This window comes from Myotis myotis, unplaced genomic scaffold (assembly GCF_014108235.1).
Source record: "Myotis myotis isolate mMyoMyo1 unplaced genomic scaffold, mMyoMyo1.p scaffold_m19_p_1, whole genome shotgun sequence".
Classification (NCBI taxonomy): Eukaryota; Metazoa; Chordata; class Mammalia; order Chiroptera; family Vespertilionidae; genus Myotis; species Myotis myotis.
The window spans coordinates 21136077-21158999 of record NW_023416313.1 but is presented as its reverse complement, the minus strand read 5'-3'; the positions used below and the strand labels follow the sequence as shown (position 1 = coordinate 21158999).

The 22923-nt window shown below is 39.2% G+C and overlaps 1 pseudogene; it reads left to right on the top strand.

The window, feature by feature from the left end:
- Positions 1-14541: 14541 nt before the first annotated feature.
- LOC118667476 lies at positions 14542-15820 on the top strand (annotated as a pseudogene).
- Positions 15821-22923: the final 7103 nt, after the last annotated feature.

Below are 22923 nucleotides of genomic sequence, written 5' to 3'. Positions count from 1 at the left end.
ATGAAATACAGTGAAAAAGTGTTGTTGAATAAATGTGTCTCTCACTTCTGTTTCCTAAGGTCATCTGGCATTGCTGTTTAACACATAACACAGGAATCTGCCTGTCTAGCAGGCTTCCCCTCTGCCACTCTATAAGTACAGATAAGTATATGCGTACTAATCAGTTTTCCTAACAATTCCAGAAAGACCAGTTTCACTGACTTCCTGGGAAATAGTTATTATCTTATGCTTTTATTTTTATCTACTTCACGGACCTTGTGGAAATCCATCAACAAGGTATAACCACTAATAATTTTTCAATGTTCACATTCCTAGTATCGTGCTTACATAGCTCATTTGGCCCTAATTGGACTACTTATTAATTTTCAAGTTGCACCAATATATTTCACTTATTTCTTCTACCTACAAAGGATATGCAGATAAATTGAGACTATGTATACATTATAACTTAATTCTATTTGTTTATCTTATATTTTAATACTTTTCTTTTTTTCTTTTTCTATTTGTTTTCTACAGTGAAGGTGATACAGTATTTAGTTTTCAGTTGTATTGGAAAATGCACTCTTAAGTTATGGTTTTTAGAAATGATGAAACAAAATTAATATCAACAGGATATTTTCTTCTGCTCTATTTCCCCTTTTTTACTTTACAGCTTCTCTTTGTTTTTTCAAAAAGAAACAACTCTGAAGATAATGGTATAAAATTCCATTTAGAGTGTTATGTTATGCATTTAAATGTTAATATTTACTTAGAAACATATTTTGTGTACAAAAAGCAAATAATATACATTCCCACTTTTCTGTAATTCAGTTTTGTCCTGATATTTATGCAAAAGTCTATCAACTTCAGGTTTTTGAGATGCTATCAAAATAAGTGTATTTTTAAGAAATATCTTAGCAAAGTTTAAGGCTCAAATATCATTTTTTTTTAATTAAGTCTTTATTGTTCAGATTATTACATTTGTTCCTCTTTTTCCCCCCCCATAACTCCCCTCCTCCCAGTTCCCGCCCCACCCTCCGCCCTCACTCCCCACCCACTGTCCTCATCCATAGGTGCACGAGTTTTGTCCAGTCTCTTCCCGCATCTCCCACACCCCTTTCCCCCCCAAGAATAGTCAGTCCATTCCCTTTCTATGTCCCTGATTCTATTATAATCACCAGTTCATTCTGTTCATCAGATTATTTATTCACTTGATTCTTAGATTCACTTGTTGATAGATGCATATTTGTTGTTCATAATTTGTATCTTTACCTTTTTCTTCCTCTTCCTCTTCTTAAAGGATACCTTTCAGCATTTCATATAATCCTGGTTTGGTGGTGATGAACTCCTTTAGCTTTTCCTTATCTGTGAAGCTCTTTAACTGACCTTCAGTTCTGAATGATAGCTTTGCTGGATAAAGTAATCTTGGTTGTAGGTTCTTGGTATTCATCACTTTGAATATTTCTTGCCACTCCCTTCTGGCCTGCAAAGTTTCTGTTGAGAAATCAGCTGACAGTCATATGGGTATTCCCTTGTAGGTAACTGAGTTTCTTTCTCTTGCTGTTTTTAAGATTCTCTCTTTATCTTTTGCTCTTGGCATTTTAATGATGATGTGTCTTGGTGTGGTCCTCTTTGGATTCCTTTTGTTTGGGGTTCTCCGCGCTTCTTGGACCTGTAAGTCCATTTCTTTCACCAGGTGGGGGAAGTTTTCTGTCATTATTTCTTCAAATAGGTTTTCAATATCTTGCTCTCTCTCATCTTCTGGCACCCCTATAATTCTGATGTTGGTACCCTTGAAGCTGTCCCAGAGGCTCCTTACACTATCCTCGCATTTTTGGATTCTTTTTTCATTTTGCTTTTCTGGTTGGGTGTTTTTGCTTCCTCGCATTTCAAATCATTGACTTGATTCTTGCGCTCCTCTGGTCTGCTGTCGGGAGTCTGTATAATATTCGTTATTTCAGTCCGTGTATGCTTAATTTCTAGTTGGTTCCCCAATATAACATCGAGGGTCTCATTAGTTTTCTTGTAGAGCTCATTAAGTTTATCGGCGGCTTCTAAACAGTTCTTGAGAGACCTTAAAAGTGTGGTTCTGAACTCTATATCTTCCATTGACAATTTTGTCCTGTTTCTTTGTCTCCGCATTTTGTTATGCTTCCTTGGTGCACCCCCTAGTGGTCTTTGTTCGTAGTCTTATAGTTAAACCTTGATTGTTGTAGCTAATACCAGGGAGGGTTTGACCTCCAGGCCAAGTGGCTGTGAGAATCAGCTGTGTCAGCAGTGAGAGAACTTCTGTCCTCTAGGGAGGTGCTAATCTAGCCTTTGCCTGAGGCTATCCGGCAAATGCCTCTGTGCAGGGCTTGGGCGGGGCGAGTCGCACAGGATCAACAGGGTGGGCCGGAGAGAGCAGTTATGGCAGCTCTCAGTCCTGTCCCCAGGGGCTCTGCCTTTCTGAGTCCCAGCACCCGCTGCAAAGCTCAGAGAGAAAGCTGCACTCGCTCTGACCTAAGCCAGACAGTCCCGCTTCTCCCGTTTGAGTCTGGGTTCCTAGAGACTCGCCTGTATCTGGAGCTCAGAGTCTGCGACTCCCTCCCGATTGAAAACGCCAACCGCGCCCTCCGCTGCCAGCCTGCTCCGCGCACTCCGCACCTCAGAATTTGACTTCAGCACTGCGCCTCCTCTGAGTGTCCCTATGCGTTTCTATTTCCTCCTAGTTGTAGGACTTCCACTCAGCCAGCGTTCCTGTGGTTCTGGGTGATGTCCGTTCCATCTTTTAGTTTCACTTTTGAAGTAGTTGTTCAAGGCAGCAAACTCCGGCGTTAACCTATGCCGCCATCTTGGTTCTCCCAAACCTCTCAAATATCATTTTTAAGAAATCATTTTTTATAGTTAGTATAGAATAACGTTGTGTATTGCTTTAGACAATGCAATTAAGTACAAGAGAATATTCTAAGCCACTAATATAAGATAGATATATTAAAACAACATTGCCATCATCAAATCCATAATTATATATTCATCAAGTAATAAAACATGTCAAATATGTATCCATTCACATCTAGTAGAATCTAAGCAACACAAATATGTTTGACTTTTACTTATGTGCCTTAAAAAAAAGTCAAAGCTATAAACATCTGTAAACCATAAAGAGACATGATAAATTTGACAATCTATAAATAGAGCCCTGTAATGAGAGCTTTTTAACATAAAGGAAAAAGGCATAAGCTTATATGGATGTTTTGGTAGAATTGACTAAAGGTTATATGAGAAATAAGTTAATGGACTGAAGTTTATAGCTCTGTGTATAACTGTCAAATCTTTCTGTAAATTACCTTTCTCTTCTGCTGGCTAGAATGCACAAAATCCAATAAACTGTTAATAAAAACGGAAAGGTCATATGTAAATATCAAAGATCTTGAAAATGAACCAGAAAAGATGATAGTTTGCAGAAAAATATCATTTCATATTCTGTTTCATTGTATTCTAAGTGTGATTTCGGTTGCAAAGTGTGTTTCCAAGAAATAAAAAATAGTAGGAAAAGTTTCTATTCAAAAGAGATTCATTTCCCATCTGAAAAGAGGAACTTGAGCACTAATTGGCTGTTGGTTTCTGCAACTTCAGAAGAATTGCAAACAATTAAATGCTTTTATATTTTCTCTGATTAAGCAAACTCTTAATAGGGCCTCGTGGAATTTATTCCAGAAACACTGAGGGAGCACAATCTGTGTGGATGTGATGGAAGGTTCCTGGCTTAGGGCCTAAGAGGCTCATCCTCTGTCTGCAGCCAGACACCTCACAATGCAGCATTCACTGGCCTAGTCTCAAGCTTGCAAAGAATGTGGGTCCTGGGAGAACTGGTGCAACAGAAACTACTCTTCTCTGTTGTAAGGAGCGGCTATAGGGTCAAGCCTGGGACTGACCTGTGGTAGGGCCACAAACAAGTCCCAGCTTGGAGGTCAGAGTCCTCCTAGCATAATTAAGCTTGACCTTATAGTCCTCCCTTGTTCCTTCCTAGGTAGCTAATGGGCTGTGGGAGGTGCAGCAAATGCTGCCAAAACAAGGTGAAACTCGCAAGAACATTATAAACATGTTAACCACTTCTCTTGTTTTGCTCTGTGTGCTCTGAGTATAAAATAAAGCTTTGGCTTGCAGGCTGTGTCACTGTGTCCTCATCCAGGCACAAGTGAACCTACCTAGCCCCAACTGCATTCTCATGTCTGTCTTCTTTAATCTTTCACTGCCCCTCAGGTTCACCCCTGGCCGTGCTGGACATGATTCATTCTGTCCTGCTCCATTTATCCATAGATAGCATAGTCTTTGTAAAGCCAATTTGAAAGTGGTAGCTTCATAAGTGCAGTTAGGCCTCATGGGTTTGAGCACATGCTGATTTAAAAAACATATATTTTTATTGACTTCAGAGAGGAAGGGAGAGGAAAAGAGAGATGGAAACATCAATGATCAGAGAAAATCATTGATTGGCTGCCTCCTGCATGCCTCCCACTGGGGTTACAGTTCACAACCTGGGCATATGCCCTGACTGGGAATGGAACCTCTGGTTTATAGGTTGATGCTCAACCCCTGAGCCAGGCCAGCCAGGCAAGCACATGCTGCTTTCTATGAAGTCATGCATGGTGCCTCTTGATCTCCTCAATCTGTATTTCAAGGGCTTTTGTGGTGCCTGGAAAAAATGATTGGGCAGAAGGGAAAGCCATGGTTTAGTCCCTGGAATAGGTCCTTGGAAAACAAGTATCTTTCTCTTTTTTTTTAATTGGAAGAAACTGTATGGACTTTAGATAAAAAACCTAGCGAGCTATACAAAATATTTAGCACACTCCATCACTACAAAATATTTAATTCACAAGTTTGTATCTGATATTAGTATATCAACTAACGATTGAACAACTTCTTGTTCTATCATCTTGTTTAATGTTTGAATGACATTCTATTTAACATTAGGTAGCATAACTATGCAAATAAATTACAGCATCATTTACTTGTTCAGACTTGTCCTTTCCTATTAATAAGAAGTTTACAGTTTTCTTTTAATAGTTTTCTCTTAATTCTAATGCCTAAACTGTAAAATTATTATACAGGACCAACATATAAATCAAATTACTTCAAGAATGAAGTAATAAGTACCATTGGTTGCTAGTGAAGTCTTTTAGCTCAGGAGGCTATTAATCCTGTATGATTTAGGCTTGGTGTATACTCAGGTTTCCTTAAATGTTTTAAATTATCCACTGAAAGCGATGAATGAATAAGATACATTTATTTAGGCCAATGCATCATGTTTTCCTCAAATGATCCAAATTATTCACCAAAAGCAGGCAATGAATGGATGAATTTATTTCACTGGAAACATATAGCAATAAAGGTATGATTTCCAAATAAATTAATTATGTTCACATTTGATGTCATTTTGCTCCTTTCTTTAACTAAAGTCTGGAAAATATGCTTTAATAACAGCAAGAAAAACCCAGAAAAGATTCAGATATATACCCAAGTGGGATTTTAAATTTCTAGAAAAGTTCCTTTCAGAATACATTATTTAGCATATTTAAATAACATTGGCTTAAGGTCAGATTTAAACTAAAAGCCCTTTCAATTTAAACCTTTCTGATTCCTTGTGATCACTTTTCAATTAGACAATGAAAAACAATTTAGTGGATACTTAGCTTAATTGGTTTGCTTCTATGTTTTGACCTCCAGGGCTCCACTTATGTATTCTATGCAATATGCTTGTACAATTATCTTCCTCTTTAGAATTCACATTTCCTGTGATTTTGTAAAAGCTGTCTGATTCAATCACTGTTAAAAATATCCTTTGCTCCTTTTTCCTTTTAGGAGTATATGCTTGGTTCAAGGCATTGCTTCTAACTTCTGGGATTAAAAGAAAACTGTTAACTTCTTATTAATAGGAAAGGACAAGTCTGAACAAGTAAATGATGCTGTGATTTATTTGCATAGTTATGCCACATGATGTTAAATCGAATGTCATTCAAACATTAAACAAGACGATAGAACAAGAAGTTGTTCAATAATTAGTTAATATTCTAATACAGATACAAACTTGTGAATTGAATATTTTGTAGTGATGGAGTGTGTTTCTGTTTATGTCTGTGTGTTAGAGTATGTATAGCTTGCTAGGTTCTTTTATCTAAAGTCCATACAGTTTCTTTCAATAAATTTCAAAAAATGTTAAGTTTAATGCATCATCAATTTATCCCTAATTGTATGCAGTGCAATAAATTACATGAAGTTGCATGCAACTAGGTATATGAAAAAAAAATCTCAAATATGGTCTAGGTTTAAGAGCAAAGTTAGTTTCATATGAATTCTGGTCTTAATTATATAAAAGCTTTCATGATGAGAAAATAATTTGGTGTTACTAAGAGAGATTTTCTAAGGGTTAAATTTTCTTGCTATGGTTAGATGCAGGACAGTAAGTGGCATCTCATGTTGAAAAACACAGTTTTTGAAAACCTGATTATTTATTAAGGCTTTATTATCTAAGGTCATTCTACCCCATTTACATAAACCTCATTCATTCATTCATTCACTCACACATTCTAGCACTGAAAAGGGAAATAAGAGACAATCTCTCTCCTGAAGGATTATGCAGTGATATAAAGGAAAAAAGTTCTCTCTACAGAAGAAAAATAGGTCTACTCTCCAAGACCCATAAGCTATTTTTTAAAAGGTATTAATACTGTGGGAATTTGGGACTGGAACACACGGTGTTCTCCTGGGCCGGATGGCTTGTCCTGGGCTCTTTGTTCATAGGAGTTGAAGAATGAAACCACTGACAGAAGACGGTATAGTGAAGGTGGAGATTTATTGAGAAAGGAGCACAGACTCCCAGGTGGGGAGGGGGAAGAGTCCACTGGGTCCCTTTTCCCGAGGGTTCATAAAGGCTGCAGATCTTTATGCCTTGATATCCCCTCTGATTGGTCACCATCCCCTTCTGATTTGGATACTATAGCAACTCCTGAACTTAACTGTTGAACCTCACATGGGACACATGAGGCTCTCCTCCCTCATTGTTCTCCTATTCCCTCTGGGCTTTCTTCCTCCTTCCCTTTATTCTGTAAATGTGTACCTTTTGCTACTCCCAGCTCCCTTGTCTTAGGGAAATGTAACTTCTGCTGCTCCCATGTCTTATGGAAATGTAACTTCTCCCAGCTTCCTTGTCTTATGGAAATGTAACTTCTTTTTTTTTTTTTAAATATATTTTTATTGATTTTCTACAGAGAGGAAGGAAGTTAGAAACATCGATCAGAGAGAAACATCGATCAGCTGCCTCCTGCACATCTCCCACTGGGGATGTGCCCGCAACTAAAGTACATGCCCTTGACCGGAATCGAACCTGCGACCTTTCAGTCTGCAGGCTGACACCCTATCCACTGAGCCAAACCAGTTTTGGCAGGAAATGTAACTTCTGCTGCTCTCTGCTCCCTCGTCTTATGGAAATGTACCCTTTTGCAACTCTGTGCCGGGGTCCAACCCCAGCAGGTCCAGGGGTCCCCAAAGGTGTGGACGGAGTCGGCGAAGAAGGAAGGTCACGGAGACAGTGTTCAGTTGATCAGCAGCCTAGCCAGGATCTCCAGCCAGGATCTCCAGCCAAGTTCTGGTCTGGATCTCCAAAGAGGTTCTGCCTTGGATCTCCAGCCAGGTTCTGTGTCCATGTTCTCTTGCTAGGTTCTCCAGCCAGGTTCTATAGCCATGTTCCCTCGCTAGGTTCTTCAGCCAGGTTCTGTAGCCATGTTCCCTCACTAGGTTTTCCAGCCAGGTTCTGTCACCAGGTTCTAGTCAGGTTCTCTTGCCAATTTCTGTAGTCAGGTTCAGTCCAGGATCTTTTGCCATGTTCTCTCCAGCGAAGTTCTTCTGTCTGTAGATTCTGTGTAGGTTCTGTCTTCTAAGTTCTGTGTGTAGGTTCTGTCTTCTAAGTTCTGTCTTCTGAGTTCTGTCTTCTAAGTTCTGTGTTCTAAGTTCTGTGTGTTGCTGTCTTGTTACATCTGTATTTATACCAGTTGATTCAATCCTATCAATCTCTATTACAAAGGTTAGGGCGTTTCTTATCTCCATTCCAGGGAGTAAAGATTATGTAGCTTAAGCATGATTGTTTGTAGTGATTAACTACCTGCCTGGCACTTAGTTAAGGAGTTTCATCCCCTCCCTGACTTCAGGGAAAAATTCCTACCTGGGGAAACAACCTTTCTCAGAGAGGTGACCTTGGTTAAAACACATAGTGCCAAGAAGGTGAGCAAAAATATTAAGAACAGTATGCCATATATGCCAGGTCCCTTGAAACAGCAAGGATGGACCGGCTCCCGGCAACTATGTAGCCCTGTGTTTTTTGTTTTTTGTTTTTCCCATGGACCCCTTAATTTTTAAAATTTCCTAAACCTTCCTATTTTACCCCCCAAAATTCCTATTTTACCTAAAAAACTCATTAAGTTTTATCATAAAAGCTAGACAGGGTTAATATTTTCTTCCTGTTTCATAGATATGCAACTGATTCCAATAGGTCTGTATATAATTAATGAAGATTTCAGGAAATATAGCAGTCATTGACCTTCATGGACCACAGTTTTTCCACCTGCAGAGAGATGTCTAGTGCTATATTCTAAATTTCTTTAAATTTAGGAATGCCTAATCCCCTATAGAAAGGAGTTTCTCTTTCTCTCTCTCTCTCTCTCTCTCTCTCTCTCTCTCTCTCTCTCTCTCTCTCACACACACACACACACACACACACACACACCACTCCTGGTTCATTTGGTTTTGCTCTTGCTTTCCTGCATTTCCGCCATGTTCCCTCCATGGCCATATGGCCATGCGGACCCCATATGCAATGGACTGATGGACTGCAACAGGGAATACACACTAAGCTAATCTGAAGCAGTATTGAACTGTGCAGACATGGAATAGGAAATCTGGACACTGGCTTTGATTCTAGCCCTACTGAAGTCTCAGCTCTATTTCTTCCTTTATGGGACAAAAGGAAATGGGTCCTTGGACACTCGGGGGTGTAGTTCCACAGAAATAAAGCTTCCTAAAACCTCTCAGCCTCCTTGCAAGTCTCAGAAAATTCCTTTTCTTAGGATATCACAAGAAGCCCACTTCCCCTGATAACAGCACTGGTACTCCTAGTCTTTAGCTGCTTTGATATTGGAAGAATTATCAGAAATTTGGGGAAATATGCATGTTTTGTAGCTAAAAAATAAACTAACAATGCAAGGCCCATGTGTTTTTTCTTATCCTTTCTCTTAGATTCTTGTGCAACCCAGGTCAAAATACTTATCTCTCCATACTTAAGCAGTTCATCCGTATAATGAAACAGGTAGAATCATTCTTACTGAAGCTCTTTGGTCAGAAGATGATAGAAAATTGATGCGAGCATTTCTGAAGGCTTGGTTTAGGATAAGTGTGCTTGGATGCTTTAAAACTAACTGCTGACAATACAAAAGAAAGTAGGGTAGAGTGCTTTGATTTTAAAGTTTTTTTCTTGTTATAGTTTCATTGTAATAAGGTAGCATATGAACTCTCTTGTATTTGAAGTAAAAATATTAGACTCATAACACCAGTAGTAGAAATGTACTCCTTCTTTTAGATTTAGACCACTAGCATTACATGCTTTGAAAAATAGAGTTGGGACAAACACAAACCTGTTGATTAAAAACACACACGTAGAAACTTGGGACAATAAGAAGAGAAGATAAAGCTACAGTGACAAGCCAAAGTCAAACTGCATCCTACTTACTCATGGCTAATGCCATGTCTGACTATATTTAGCAGCACTCCTGAGGCAGAGCAATTGTATGGCAAGGCAAAGATATGAAGGGGGGATAGAATGTCTTTGTATAGTTCCCCTAAATATTAGAGGAATGGTAATATTCATTTTTCTAAATCCTCTTTGGTATTCTAGAAGCAGAATCTCTTAACCTTAGAAATTACCTGAGGTATCATTTTATTTATTTATTATTTATTTATTTATTTAATATCTTTTTATTGATTCCAGAGAGGAAAGGAGAAGGAGAGAGAGAGAGAAACATCAATGATGAGAGAGAATCATTGATTGGCTACCTCCTGCATGCCCCACACTGGGGATCGAGCCCGTAACCCAGGCATGTACCCTGACCGGGAATTGAACCGTGACCTCATGGTTCATAGGTTGATGCTCAACCATTGAGCCATGCTGGCTGGGCACCTGAGGTATCATTTTAGAGATGAAGTCCACTTTTGCATAGCTAGTTATAGTGTGAGAATAATGTCAGTGTTTTCTTTATTGTTTATTCTGTCTTATACCAACTACTAAAGGCTCAATGACTTGTGATTTGCCTATTGTTCTTCTGGCTCTTCTTCGGGCTGGAATTTCTAGCCACAAAAAAGCCTGCAAGGGAGAGCTCATAACAAAATTCTCCTCTTTCCCATGGCATCCAGAGAAGATGGAATCTTCCTATTATTATTGCTTGCATGGACAAGAGCTTTAGAATTCCAAAGAACACTAGATGTTTTTATTAGCTGAGAGATAATGAAGCAAGTGCTGTTTTCTGCATTTCAGTGAATTCAGTGGGATGAGTAAAAACGCTTATTTAATTTCTTCAGAGTTATTGGGAACTTGCCATGCACTTATACTGAACTAGACAAATTGGAAGATCCAACTAGGACGTTGGTGATATGTACTTACTTACATGTATGAGCTATAGCTGAGCACACAGGGATAAGAGGTGTGAAGCAGCGCTTAAAGCTGATGGAACAATACAGCAATTATATTGCAGCATGCAGGTTTTGGTAGCTTCGAATTTATCTAGTATTCTAGAAGCATGGACCTATGTAGCAACAGAAAGACTACCTTAAGAGCATCCACAAAGTACTCTAGGTGAAGGACAATGAGATTCTAAAAAGAATTGCTATATCATGGAGTTATCCTGTTCTCTAATACATCCCTGAGGAGCCTTTCAAACTATCATCATGGAACTTATAATACACTTTTCTACCTGTATATTTCCTTGTTTCCTTAATTGACAGCCAACTGAATTAGGACAGATCATGTGGTGTTAATTTTTGAAGGCCCAGTATATGTTTAATCCTTAATACAGTCAAAATATGTGTGGTGAATGAAGAATACTACTATTTTTCACTCTAATTTTTTTCTAATAAATGTTTAGAATACATATTTATGAAAACAAAATTTTAATAAAAATTATATCCGCCCTGACCAGTTTGGCTCAGTGGATAGAGCCTCAGCCTGAGGACTCAAGGGTCCCAGGTTCGATTCTGGTCAAGGGCATGTACCTTGGTTGCAGGCACGTCCCCAGTGGGGAGTGTGCTGGAGGCAGCTGAGAGATGTTTCTCTCTCATTGATGTTTCTGACTCTCTATCCCTCTCCCTTCCTCTCTGTAAAAAATCAATGAAATATATTTAAAAAAAAGGAATTATATCCACATGAATAAATTTTCTTCCAGAAATAATTCTCAAAGTACACTCTTAAACAATTTAATTCTCAATCATATTTTTATACACTTAAACTTTTTCACTTTGCCCTATTTTTTTATGGAAACAATGGCTTTAATTGTACATTCAGAAAAGACAATAATATTATTATTATCTAACTAGAGGCTCGATGCATGAAATTCATGCAAGGGCCTTGGCCCTCTCAGCCCTGGCTTTGTCCAGAAGGTCGTCTGGAAGGTCGTTCAGCTGCCTGGCCTAATTAGCATATTATGCTTTTATTATTATTGACTAGAGGCCCGGTGCACAAAAATTTGTGCACTGGAGAGGGGAGTTCCTCAGCCTGGCCTATGCCCTCTTGCAGTTTGGGACCCCTCAGAGGATGTCCACCTGCTGGCTTAGGTCTGCTCCCTGGGGGATAGGGCCCAAGCTGACAGTCAGACATCCCTCTGGCAGCCCGGCAGCCCTCAGGGGATGTCCACTTGCCAGCGGGGAGCAGGCCTAAGCTGCAGTCGGACATCCTTAGCACTGCTGAGGAGGCAGGAGAGGCTCCCACCACCACCGCTGTACTGGCAGTTGTCAACCTGGCTTGTGGCTAAGCAGAGGTCCCCCTGTGGGAGCGCACTGACCACCAGGGGGTAGCTCCTGCATTGAGCATCTTCCCAGTCATTCCCAGTTGTTCTGCTGTTAGGGTCAATTTGCATATTACCTTTTTATTATATAGGATAGAGGCCTGATGCATGGGTGGGGGCCAGCTGGTTTGCCCTGAAGGGTGTCCCGGATAAGGGTGGGGATCCCCGCTGGGGTGCATGGCCAGCCTGGGTGAGGGGCTGATGGGTGTTTTCAGGCTGGCCACACCCCCTTTAGGGTGGGGGGTTCCCCACTGGAGTGCCTGGCCAGTATAGGTGAGGGGCTGAGGGCCGTTTTCAGGCTGGCCAAGCCCCCCTGCCGACGGAAGCTCCCAGCCTCTCCTTTTTTTCTTTTTCTTTTTTTTATTTTATTCTGGGATTTATTTACCTTTTATAATTGAAACTTTGTAGCCTTGAGAGGAGCTCAGAGCTGGCCAGGGCAGGCAGGAGGGACGCTTGGCTTCCTCCATCTCCAGGGGCAACCCACTCCTGCTCGCTCCAGCTCCACGGCCACGGCTGGCTGAAAGCAGGTATCTGGGGATTATTTACCTTCTATAATTGAAACTTTGTTGCTTTGAGTGGAGCTCAGAGCCAGCCACGGCAGCTGGGAAGTTTAACTTCCTCCATCATTGGGGCAACCAAGCCTCCTGCTTGCTCCAGTTCTGTGGCTTCCTGCTGCCATCTTGGTTGGGTTAATTTGCATACAGTTGCTTTGATTGGCTGGTGGGAGTGGCTTAAGGCGTAGCAAAGGTACAGTTAGTTTGCATATTTGTCTTTTATTAGTGTAGATTATTTTCCAATTATATACCTCTGCCATTCTAGATTTCCTTGTGAGCTATAACTATGTGCCATTTTTCTAGGCCAAATTTGTCAAGAATATTTTATTATTTTTTTTAATATATTTTATTGATTTTTTACAGAGAGGAAGGGAGAGAGATAGAGAGTTAGAAACATCGATGAGAGAGAAACATCAATCAGCTGCCCCCTGCACATCTCCTACTGGTGATACGCCCACAACCCAGGTACATGCCCTTGACCGGAATCGAACCTGGGACCTTTCAGTCCGCAGGCCGATGCTCTATCCACTGAGCCAAACCGGTTTCGGCTATTATTTTTACAATGGTATCAATTATTATGATTGGCAAAAATCAATGACCACTGACATTTTAACAAACGTCCATTTTATTTAAGCTCAGAAACAATTATCTATTCAAATAAAATAGAACTATTTATCTAGCACTTCTCTGTTGAAATTTGTCTTGATAATATCACTTTTAGATAACTGAAAATATTCCTCACCTCTTTTTGAGAGCCTAGTACCACCATACATCCAGTCCCATAAACAAGAAAAATAAGCATCAACTTTTCTACTTTTTTCTAACTCTAGCTCCCTTATCTAATCCATCACTAAATTTCTTAGAATTCACCGTTGAAGTATAAGTAAGCCCATCCTTTATAGCTTGCTGTAATTTTGCCACATAAGCACCCATAATGTTTTGGCAAAATTACTGTAACAGTCCACTTCTTGATCTCCTCCTCTCATCCATTCCATCACTTTACACAGAACTCAGTCGGGTGCGTTTTTTGTTTTTCTTTTTTCCCCCCAATAGTTCAAATTGACTATCCTACAACTTAACACACTTCAAAGATTCCGAAATGTCTTTGATATCAATCATATCGGAAATGCTATATATTATAGAATATGAAGGAAAAAGCCTAAATAAAATGCATTGTTGAGTTTGATGTAGGAATAGTTATTGACAATTCTCACTATTTTTCATAAGGCATTTTTCTTATGACTTAAGATATCATTTTATTGCTGGTTTTCATGTAAATATTAGTGGTGCACATATGTTTGTGAGGGGAACCAAAGTTTTGCCACCCCAAAATATGCCTTTTGGTGTATTAATTTGAAGACACAGAAAGAGCCTTGATCCTCCCCCCATTATCTGTCTAAAGAATTTAGATTAAAAACCTGTTTAGAGGAAGGGAGCATCATCTTACCATCATAATATAAACTAAATGTGGCAGACAAGGAGAAAGCTAGCAAAGCCTGCTTACTAGACTGCCCTGTGCTCTATCGTTTCCGGGTGACTGAGAAAGAATTTGTTTGCCACGTGTTTGTTCTTTCTCATTTTCCTATAAATTACCTGCCTTCCCTTTGAAATCCCATACCCCTGCCTCCGTCTCCTTAGTCCAGAATGGCCCAGAAGCCTCAACTGCCCAATGCCTCCTTATATTCTCATGGCACCCCTGTATGTACATTCATAATAAATTTTGGATATTTTCTCCTGTTAATTTGTTTCATACTAACTTGATGATTAGCCTTACTAGAAGGATTTAGATGATGGGAGGAGGTACTCTTACATCACCTGCCTAAGTGTTGCACTGTAAGAAGAAACAACCTCTTCTGTTCCTCCCTGATATCTGCTCAGCCTCCACAAAGCAGCAACCATGTGTGAGTGCATCTCCATCCTACTGGGAGCTCTATTGCCTGAAACCTAGCAACCAGCTTCATGGCCAGATGCCAAGTGACAAGACCATGGGGTGTGGGGGGCAGTGGGGAAGATGACTCTCCAATACCTTCTTCAGTGAGACAGGACCTGGCAAGCATGTGACCAAGGCAGTATCTGGAACCCACAGTCATTGATAAGTTTGCCCTGGCACCTACCCCCAGCTATTCCATCCTGAGCAGCTCATCACAGGCAAGGAAGATCCTTGCAATAACTATGCCCATGGGCACTACACCATTGGCGAGGAGATCATGGACCTGGTCTCAGACTTAATTCAGAACCTGGCTAGCCAGGACACAGGCCTTCAGGGCTTCTTGTTTTTCCACAGCTTTGGTGGTGAAACTGGTTCTGGGTTAGCCTCACTGCTGATGGGATGTCTCTCTGTCGATTAAGGCAAGAAGTCAAGCTGGAGTTCTCCATCTACCCAGCCCTGCAGCTTTCCACAGCTGTAACTGAGCTCTACAACTCCATCTTCACCACTCACACCTGGAGCACTCTGATTGTGCCTTCATGGTTGACAGTGAGGCCATCTGGGATATCTGTTGTAGAAATCTCAGTATTGAGCTCCCAGCTTATACTAACCTGAATAGGTCGATAAGTCCACTGTGTCCTCCATCACTGCTTCCCTCAGATTTCATGGAGCCCTGAATGTTGATCTGACCGAATTCCAAATCAGCCTGATGCCCTATCCCTAAATCCACTTCTCTCTGGCCACATATGCCCCTGTCACCTCTGCAGAGAAAGTGTATCAGGAACAACTGGTACACCAGAGATCAGCAACACATGCTTAGGGTCAGCCAACCAAATGGTGAAATGTGACCCTTGCCATGGTGAATATATGACTTGCTGAATGTTAGACCATGATGATGTGGTTTCCAAAGATGGCATTGCTGCCATTGCCACCATTAACACCAAGTGTACCATGTAGTTTGTGGACTGGTGCCCCACTGGCTTCAAAGTTGGCATTAATTACCAGCCTCCCACTGTGGTACCTGGTGGAGTCCTGGCCAAAATACAACAAGCTGTGTGCATGCTGACCAACACCACAGCTATTGCTGAGGCCTGGGATTACCTGGACCACAAGTTTGTCCTGATGAATGCCAAGCATGCCTTTGTTCACTGGGTGTGGGCATGGAGGAAGGAGAGCTTTCTGAGGCCCATGAGGACATGGCTGCCCTTGGGGAGGATTATGAGGGGGGTGGTGTGGATTCTGTCGAAGGAGAGAGTGAGGAAGAAGGAGAGGAATACTAAACTTAAAAGATCACTGAAGTACTGCTTTTATAAGAAAGCTTATTCTATTTTAAATATTGAAAAATTGTGGTCTGATCAGTTGGTTTGTATGTAGCAGTGCATACTCTCATGTACAATTACGGACCTGCTTTAAAACAGGTTTAGACAAAACCTGCCCATTTCTCTGTTGGGTGTAGATAATATATTTCTGGTCTTAAATAGAAAAATAAGGGGGGGGAGTTACATTTTGACACCCCGTGTTTACATATTAGTCTTCCTAACTAAACTTTGAGTTCAGGCATGACAATTACTATTGTCAACACAAGGATAAGACCTTTATGGCCCTTAATATATATCTGTTGTCAGGCATTTCTCCTGCCAGCTATACCAACTTCAACATATGATTAGCTATTATGGATTCTTCCTCTGTGACTATACATAACCACTGTTATTGCCTTCATATTCCCTTAATAGTCATTTAACATTTTTAGAAACTGTGCTTACATCACTTCTAATTATTAATCTTGGTAATTAGTATATCTAATATTTTTTCCCCTAAAAGTCTGGCTATCCGGTAGGCTTATCAAATGTATAGGTCCCACAAAGAACTAGTTCTTAGTTTTAGTTTACTGCTAATGGTTTTTTCTTTATCACTGAAGTTTAATTAAAATGTGTATTATTGATTTAATCATAGATTCACATGTAGTTCTTACAAAAAATATAGAGGTCCCATGTACAGTTTTTTCACCTCCCCTCGATCCCCCAAGTGATAGCAGTCAATTTGGCATCTGCCTGTGGAGAACCAAGAACATTTCTCCATTAGGCCCGCATTGTTGTAGGGTCACCCACTACTGTGTTCCCCAGCAGCCCTGTGTCTGGCAGTAGGAGGAGTGTGTCAGGCTTATGAAGACAAAAGGCTTCCAGAACCAGGCTATTTGTTGTTGGATTTCCCCTCTTCCTCTCGGTGATGAAGAACACTTACCAGTTTGGGTGCTTATTATCATGGGATAACTCTTTTGGGGCCCCATAGCTATAGCATTGTTTGTGGGAAGGGAAGGAATGAGTCCACTTGGGTGGCTTTCTGTTTATAGAATGGGAGTTGGGAAACAATGGATCAGGATCCTTTGCTAGTTGATACAGAGACTTAACACTCCCTAGCCTTGTGTGTTCTTTTGGTCATATGGGGTCTAGTGGGCAGTATTACTGAAGCTGTGTCTATTGGATTGGTTTCCCTAGAAACATACTCTGAAATAAAGATTTTCACACAGATGTTTTGCTGAGGCGGGCACAAGAGATATAGTTGTAAAAAAGAAAAGAAACATTGGACAGAGGCTATCCATTAATATGCAGCTGAGTCCTCAGCCAAACACAACAGGAAGTTCTGGAGCTGTGATATTCCTTCAAAGTTCATGGGCCTGATTCTGTACCTTTGCCATTCAGATATTGACCACATGTTCCCTGTTGGGGTAAAGAGGAATGGGTTGCAATCTTGGGGTAGTCTCTGTGAGAATGAGGGCAAGTCCTAGTGCAGCTAATATTTCCTTTGTCTAGGGCAGTGGTCGGCAAACTCATTAGTCAACAGAGCCAAATATCAACAGTACAACGATTGAAATTTCTTTTGAGAGCCACATTTTTTAAACTTAAACTATATAGGAAGGCACATTGTTATTAACTTAATTAGGGCACTCCTAAGGCTTAGGAAGAGCCACACTCAAGGGTCCAAAGAGCCGCATGTGACTCGTGAGCCGCAGTTTGCCGACCATGGATCTAGAAGATAGATGTGTCAATCCTGCTGAAGCTATACTGGAATATAATTGACACATAGAATTGTAAAGTTAAACTTAATTTTGTAGCTTTTTATGTCCTTGAACCTGAAGTGAGTCTCCTATAGGCAGCATATATTAGGGCTTACTTTTTGTTTCAGTCACATGTGTGGCTCAATTATTACATACTATGAATATAGTTATTTATAAAAGATCATTCTTGCTTACTAGTATTTCAAAGAATGAATAGTAGAGTTTTCTAAGGGAGAAGGCATTCTCAGACTGGGAGAGATGCAAATTTTGTGAAATAATCAATAAGCCTCTGGGGCTCATGTTAAGTTTGAGATGCAAGCTGCACATCTAAGAGAAGATATCAAGTGGGCATTTGATTATGTATATCTGGAATTTTGTAGAAAGTTCAACCAGTGTTGATGATTCCAAATAGAATTAAAGAACACAGCTGTTTTTTTTCTAAATCCAAGAGCCTTCTTGTATACTTGCTAGAGAACATGCAGATACAGTAATGAGAGGCAACCCACTGTGCATCCAAGTCAGGAGACAGGGAGTTGCTAACAAAAAATAAAGAAAAGGAGCTGTCACTGAAGTAGAAAAACAAAACAACAATAAAAAAACACAATGAAGTATAGGCTAAAAGAAGGCAAAAGAATTAGAAAGTTAGCTATTACTTTTCTCATATGTATATGCTTAAAAATTTTATAAAGATAACTGATCATTGGTTTTAGAAAGCTAGAAATAAAGGATACCATTAAAAAGAAAAAAAAACTAAATGGAATTGTAGGGAGAATTAGTAGAAAATTGTCATTGAGACAAGAGAAGAAATTATTTAGAAACAATGAGACACAGAAAAGAATCAGCCCAAACCCAGGGCCCTGAAATATAGAAGTGCAAGGGAAAAGAAAATACAGTGTTCACATAAAATGGCTTCAAGAAAATCAGCCATTAGAAGACTGCTAGCGGTGAAGTTATAATAAGAAGAAAAGATAGCAGGAACATATAAAAATTGAATATACAGAAAATTTTGTTGATAAATAAGGGATTTTTAAAGAGGAAAGTGTGAGAATTTGTATCAGATAATTGGCTATACAGGATCGTGTGCTAAGGAGGGTCTGGGTTCTGTCTATTGTAACTAAGGCACAGACATATGAATCATTATTGTGTTCCACGGAAATATATGCAATGTATAAGGAACAGATTCTAGGGAATTAACAAATAGAGATTTAAGTTATAGATAATGATTGCAGAATTTTATTTGAAATTATACTTAACTTTTTTATGAGGCCTTCCACAAGGTTTTACTGGCTGAGTTTTATTCTTATCAGTTCCTATATTGCCGTATACATATTGCCATTTTTTTTTATTATTCTGTTTCCAATTTTCTATTCATGTATCTTTCCAGCCCATTACATCTTTAAGAAAAAGAGATTGTGTATTATATATCTTTGGATTCTGAGTACATAGAATGGTCTTATGAAGTGCACAGAAGGCACTAAAAATTTATTAGTTGATGGCATGAACTTCAAACACTTAGAGGAAAAACATATTCACAGGCATCATAATGAGATTTCTTTGAGTTTTAATTCCCAAGAATATGGGACTTTTTTTCTTGGAGGTTGAGTTGGAAGTATGGCTTTATCCAAGAGATTCACTCTCATAAGAAGAAAATAATCACCTTAGAGTTTCTTTAGTCTTTATCTCTTTATGCCTGGAAAAGAATTAACAACCTATTTGTATATAGGGAAACAAAACAATCTAAATGTTCCAGTCAGAAAAAATTTAATATGGGGAATTTGTTACATGGGTGTTTGAAGACCAAAGGAACACTATGTCTGAGAAGGAAAGAGATTAGAACCAAGAGGAAGCCCTACCAGTTCTGAAACTAGAGGGACACATGAAAGAGTGATGTTATGAGAGCTCGGAAGCTGGTGGTCTATAGCAAGGCTACAGCTCATCAGGAACTGAGGCACAGAGGGAAGGCTACTTTGTAGGAGACAGAGTAATGGGAAGAAGCAGCTGGTGCCAGTTAGTCCACTGGAAGCAGACAGTGAGCATAGGAACAGTCTTCTTTTGTGAACTTAACCCATAATCTTCTTATGATTCCTCCCATTGGCCAGAAGGCAAAGGAACTTGGACAATTTTATTCCTCTAGGACTAAGCAAAGCAAGAATAGGAAGTGTTAGGAATGCATCTAAACGGAAATAGATCATTTACTGGCCCGCATTCTTAGATGATGGGTATTCATAGATAAGTCTCTCAAATATATCGTACCAAATAATAAAATATGATGACAAAACATTTGTAATTTTATCACAACTACAGAACAACTTGCTGAAACTGCAAATGCTTAGACTGATTTGGAAATGTTGTCCATTAATTCATAAATGTGTATCAGTACAGAAAAATCTATGACAAAATCTTTATTCCCTCATTTATTTCACACATTAGAAGAAAAATCCATTCTTTTTATCTGATTTAGAAAGAATCGTGTTAAGATGATAGAGCTCACTAAATTTTGAAAGCATAGGAAGAAATTGATTGAGCAATATTTCTAGCCTCAGATCAGTGTTGTATGCCATTTTTTAGTTTGAAATTACCCATTTGATTCTGCTACAGGAAAATGATGTTAGACAATTTAAGTAATAGCAATCAGAATTAATGAATATGTTTTCATTAAATTCAAATGCACCAAAAGCATTATCATTGAAATCATGTTTCCCCATCCAGAAGGAACACTTTATTTTCAATGTTTTCCCTCATAATTTTCACGTATAATGACATAAAATAAGTTAAAATAACTTAGTGTATTCAAGCAATAATTTACTAATTGAGGACTGGGTTTCAGTTCATTTTTTTTTATAAGAGGATACATCTGTTTGAATACAGAGGAGGAAATGTCTTCAAGTGAATCTCATCACAGACATTTACTTCTGATTAATATCTTGATATTAGTGGATATTTTCCTCCTGAACTCAGCAGATCTTTTGGCAAATCAAATGCTATTTTTCTGTTACTAAACAAATAATAAATCAGACCACAGAGGACAGCAGCATAAACCTTATCAACTCCTAAATTACAACATACCTTAACTTTCCGCAGGTTCTTGGGCTTACTCAACCAGAGTTTCCAGACAAAGACAAAGTGGGCCTGGGGGAAGCTATTGATTGATAGTTCAGACAGTAGAGATGCCCTGCACAAGAGATTAGAGTTAAGAGAAGGCATGCCATGTAAGGACTGGTCAAAAATTCTATACTGGGGAAAATATTGAGTATTAATGGAAATGTGGCAAAATATAGGCCCAGAGTGTTGATAATAAGCACTGGGGTTCAGCACCTTTTCCTTAGAGTGATGGGATTTCATCTTATAACATTCTTGCCTTAGAGTTGAGAAAATATTAATAGGGGCATTGCATTACGTGGAAGGCAGATAGAGGAAGTCAAATGTGTTCCCAATTATCCTTGAAAATAATAGTAGTTCCCAAGTTACTTAGAGGTCAGTGGGGTTTGAGAGAATAGGGATAATTTAACAGCCATAAAGCAGAAAGCCATGACAAGTCATTGATTAGATGAGACATTTGAATTAGAAGGGAGACTTAAATATGACTCATTAATTTCTGACTTCCTGACTTCTGATTTTTGAGTAAATTTTGTACTTCAGTACATTCAATAAAAGTGATGGCATTTTGTAAGTCTACAGTTTAGGGGAGCAATACTTAGTCTTTATAATCACTACCCTATCTACTATTTTCTACAATAAGTAAGATGTTGAATAATAAATCAGAAATGATTTTAAATGCCATCTAGTTCAATATCCCAAGTGCAATAGTTAATTTTAATTGTCAGTTTGGCTAGCCAATGATGCCCAGTAGTTTAGTCAAACATAATCTAGAAGATGCTGTGAAATATTTTTTTTTTTTTACCTGTGATTAACATTGAAGTCAGTAGACTTGAGTAATGCACATAATCGTTCACAATGTGGATGGGTTTCATCCAATCAGATAAAGCCCTTAGACTGATGCTTCCTGAAGAAGATATTCTGCCTCCAGACTGCAAAATCCAGTTTTTATCTGGGTTACTATCCTTCTGACTCAACCCGAATCTCCAGCCTGCCACCCACACAATTATGAGGCTGTAATAAACAATAAAAAGCAATTATTTGACCAAAAAGACTGCAATCCAAGAGATGTAGATTCAGGTGACAACCACAGTTGTGCTCTGGAGAGGACAAAGAGAGGCAGAGTTTATAAAAGCATTAACCACAAAATGTAATTTGTTCATGCAAATGAAGAATTGCTGACTAGGCTGACAGGGATTGGTTAGTTCCGATATGCAAACAGGGGGATGAGAACCAGAAGGAATGAAGTCAAGTCCATGTGTGTCCATGTATCAGTTGTTTCAGGACGTTTACGGCTCCAGTATGTTTTGAGCTGAGTTTGGCAACTTAATAGCACCTGTGAGGATTGAATCTCAAGGTAAGTATAGGGCGCTTAGACCCCACTGCCCTTCTGACTCCTTTTTTAAGTGACTGTCTTAGTAATGCTTATTCTACTTTACTTTTATCTATTATCTATCTATCTATCTATCATCTATCTATCTATCTATCTATCTATCTATCTATCTATCTATTTATCTATCTATCATCATAATCATCAATCTTTCTTTCTTTCATTCCTCCCTCCCTCCCTCCTTTCCCTCCCTCCCTTTCTTCCTCCCTCCCTCCTCCCTCCCTTCTTCCTTCCTTTCTTCCTTCCTTCCTTCCTTCCTTCCTTCCTTCCTTCCTTCCTTCCTTCCTTCCTTCCTTCTTATCATCTTCGATCATCAATCTATCTATCATCTACCTATCTGTCATATATATATGACAGATATATATATATATATATCTCCTATTGGTTCTGTTTCTCTGGAGAACCCTGACTAATACAACAACCAATGTGAAAATCTTTGTTACAACATGCCAGTCAGAAATCCTACCTATTTCTGCTTGAGGTATTACTGTGAAGAAGATTTTGTTTCTTCAGAAATATTTTTCTTTCTGGGGTAGATTTGGTTGTTTGCAATTTCTTTTTGTTTCTTTATCGTCTCTTATTTTTTTGGGGGGGGAGGAGAGTAGTGAGTGGGAGTGAAAATTCCATTTTCTCTAACTTCCTGTCACTAATTAGTTGTAGGTGGTGAGATGGAAAGAAAGATCTTGTATCATAAGGTTACTTTTCATTATGTAAAGTGAGGAAATTAATGGCTGCCCTTAGTACCATACAATATTGATGAGAAAGTCAATGGTAAAATATGTTTAAATTATTTAGCATTTTTGGTACGAGGTTTAGTTATCATTGTCACTTTTTCTTCCAAG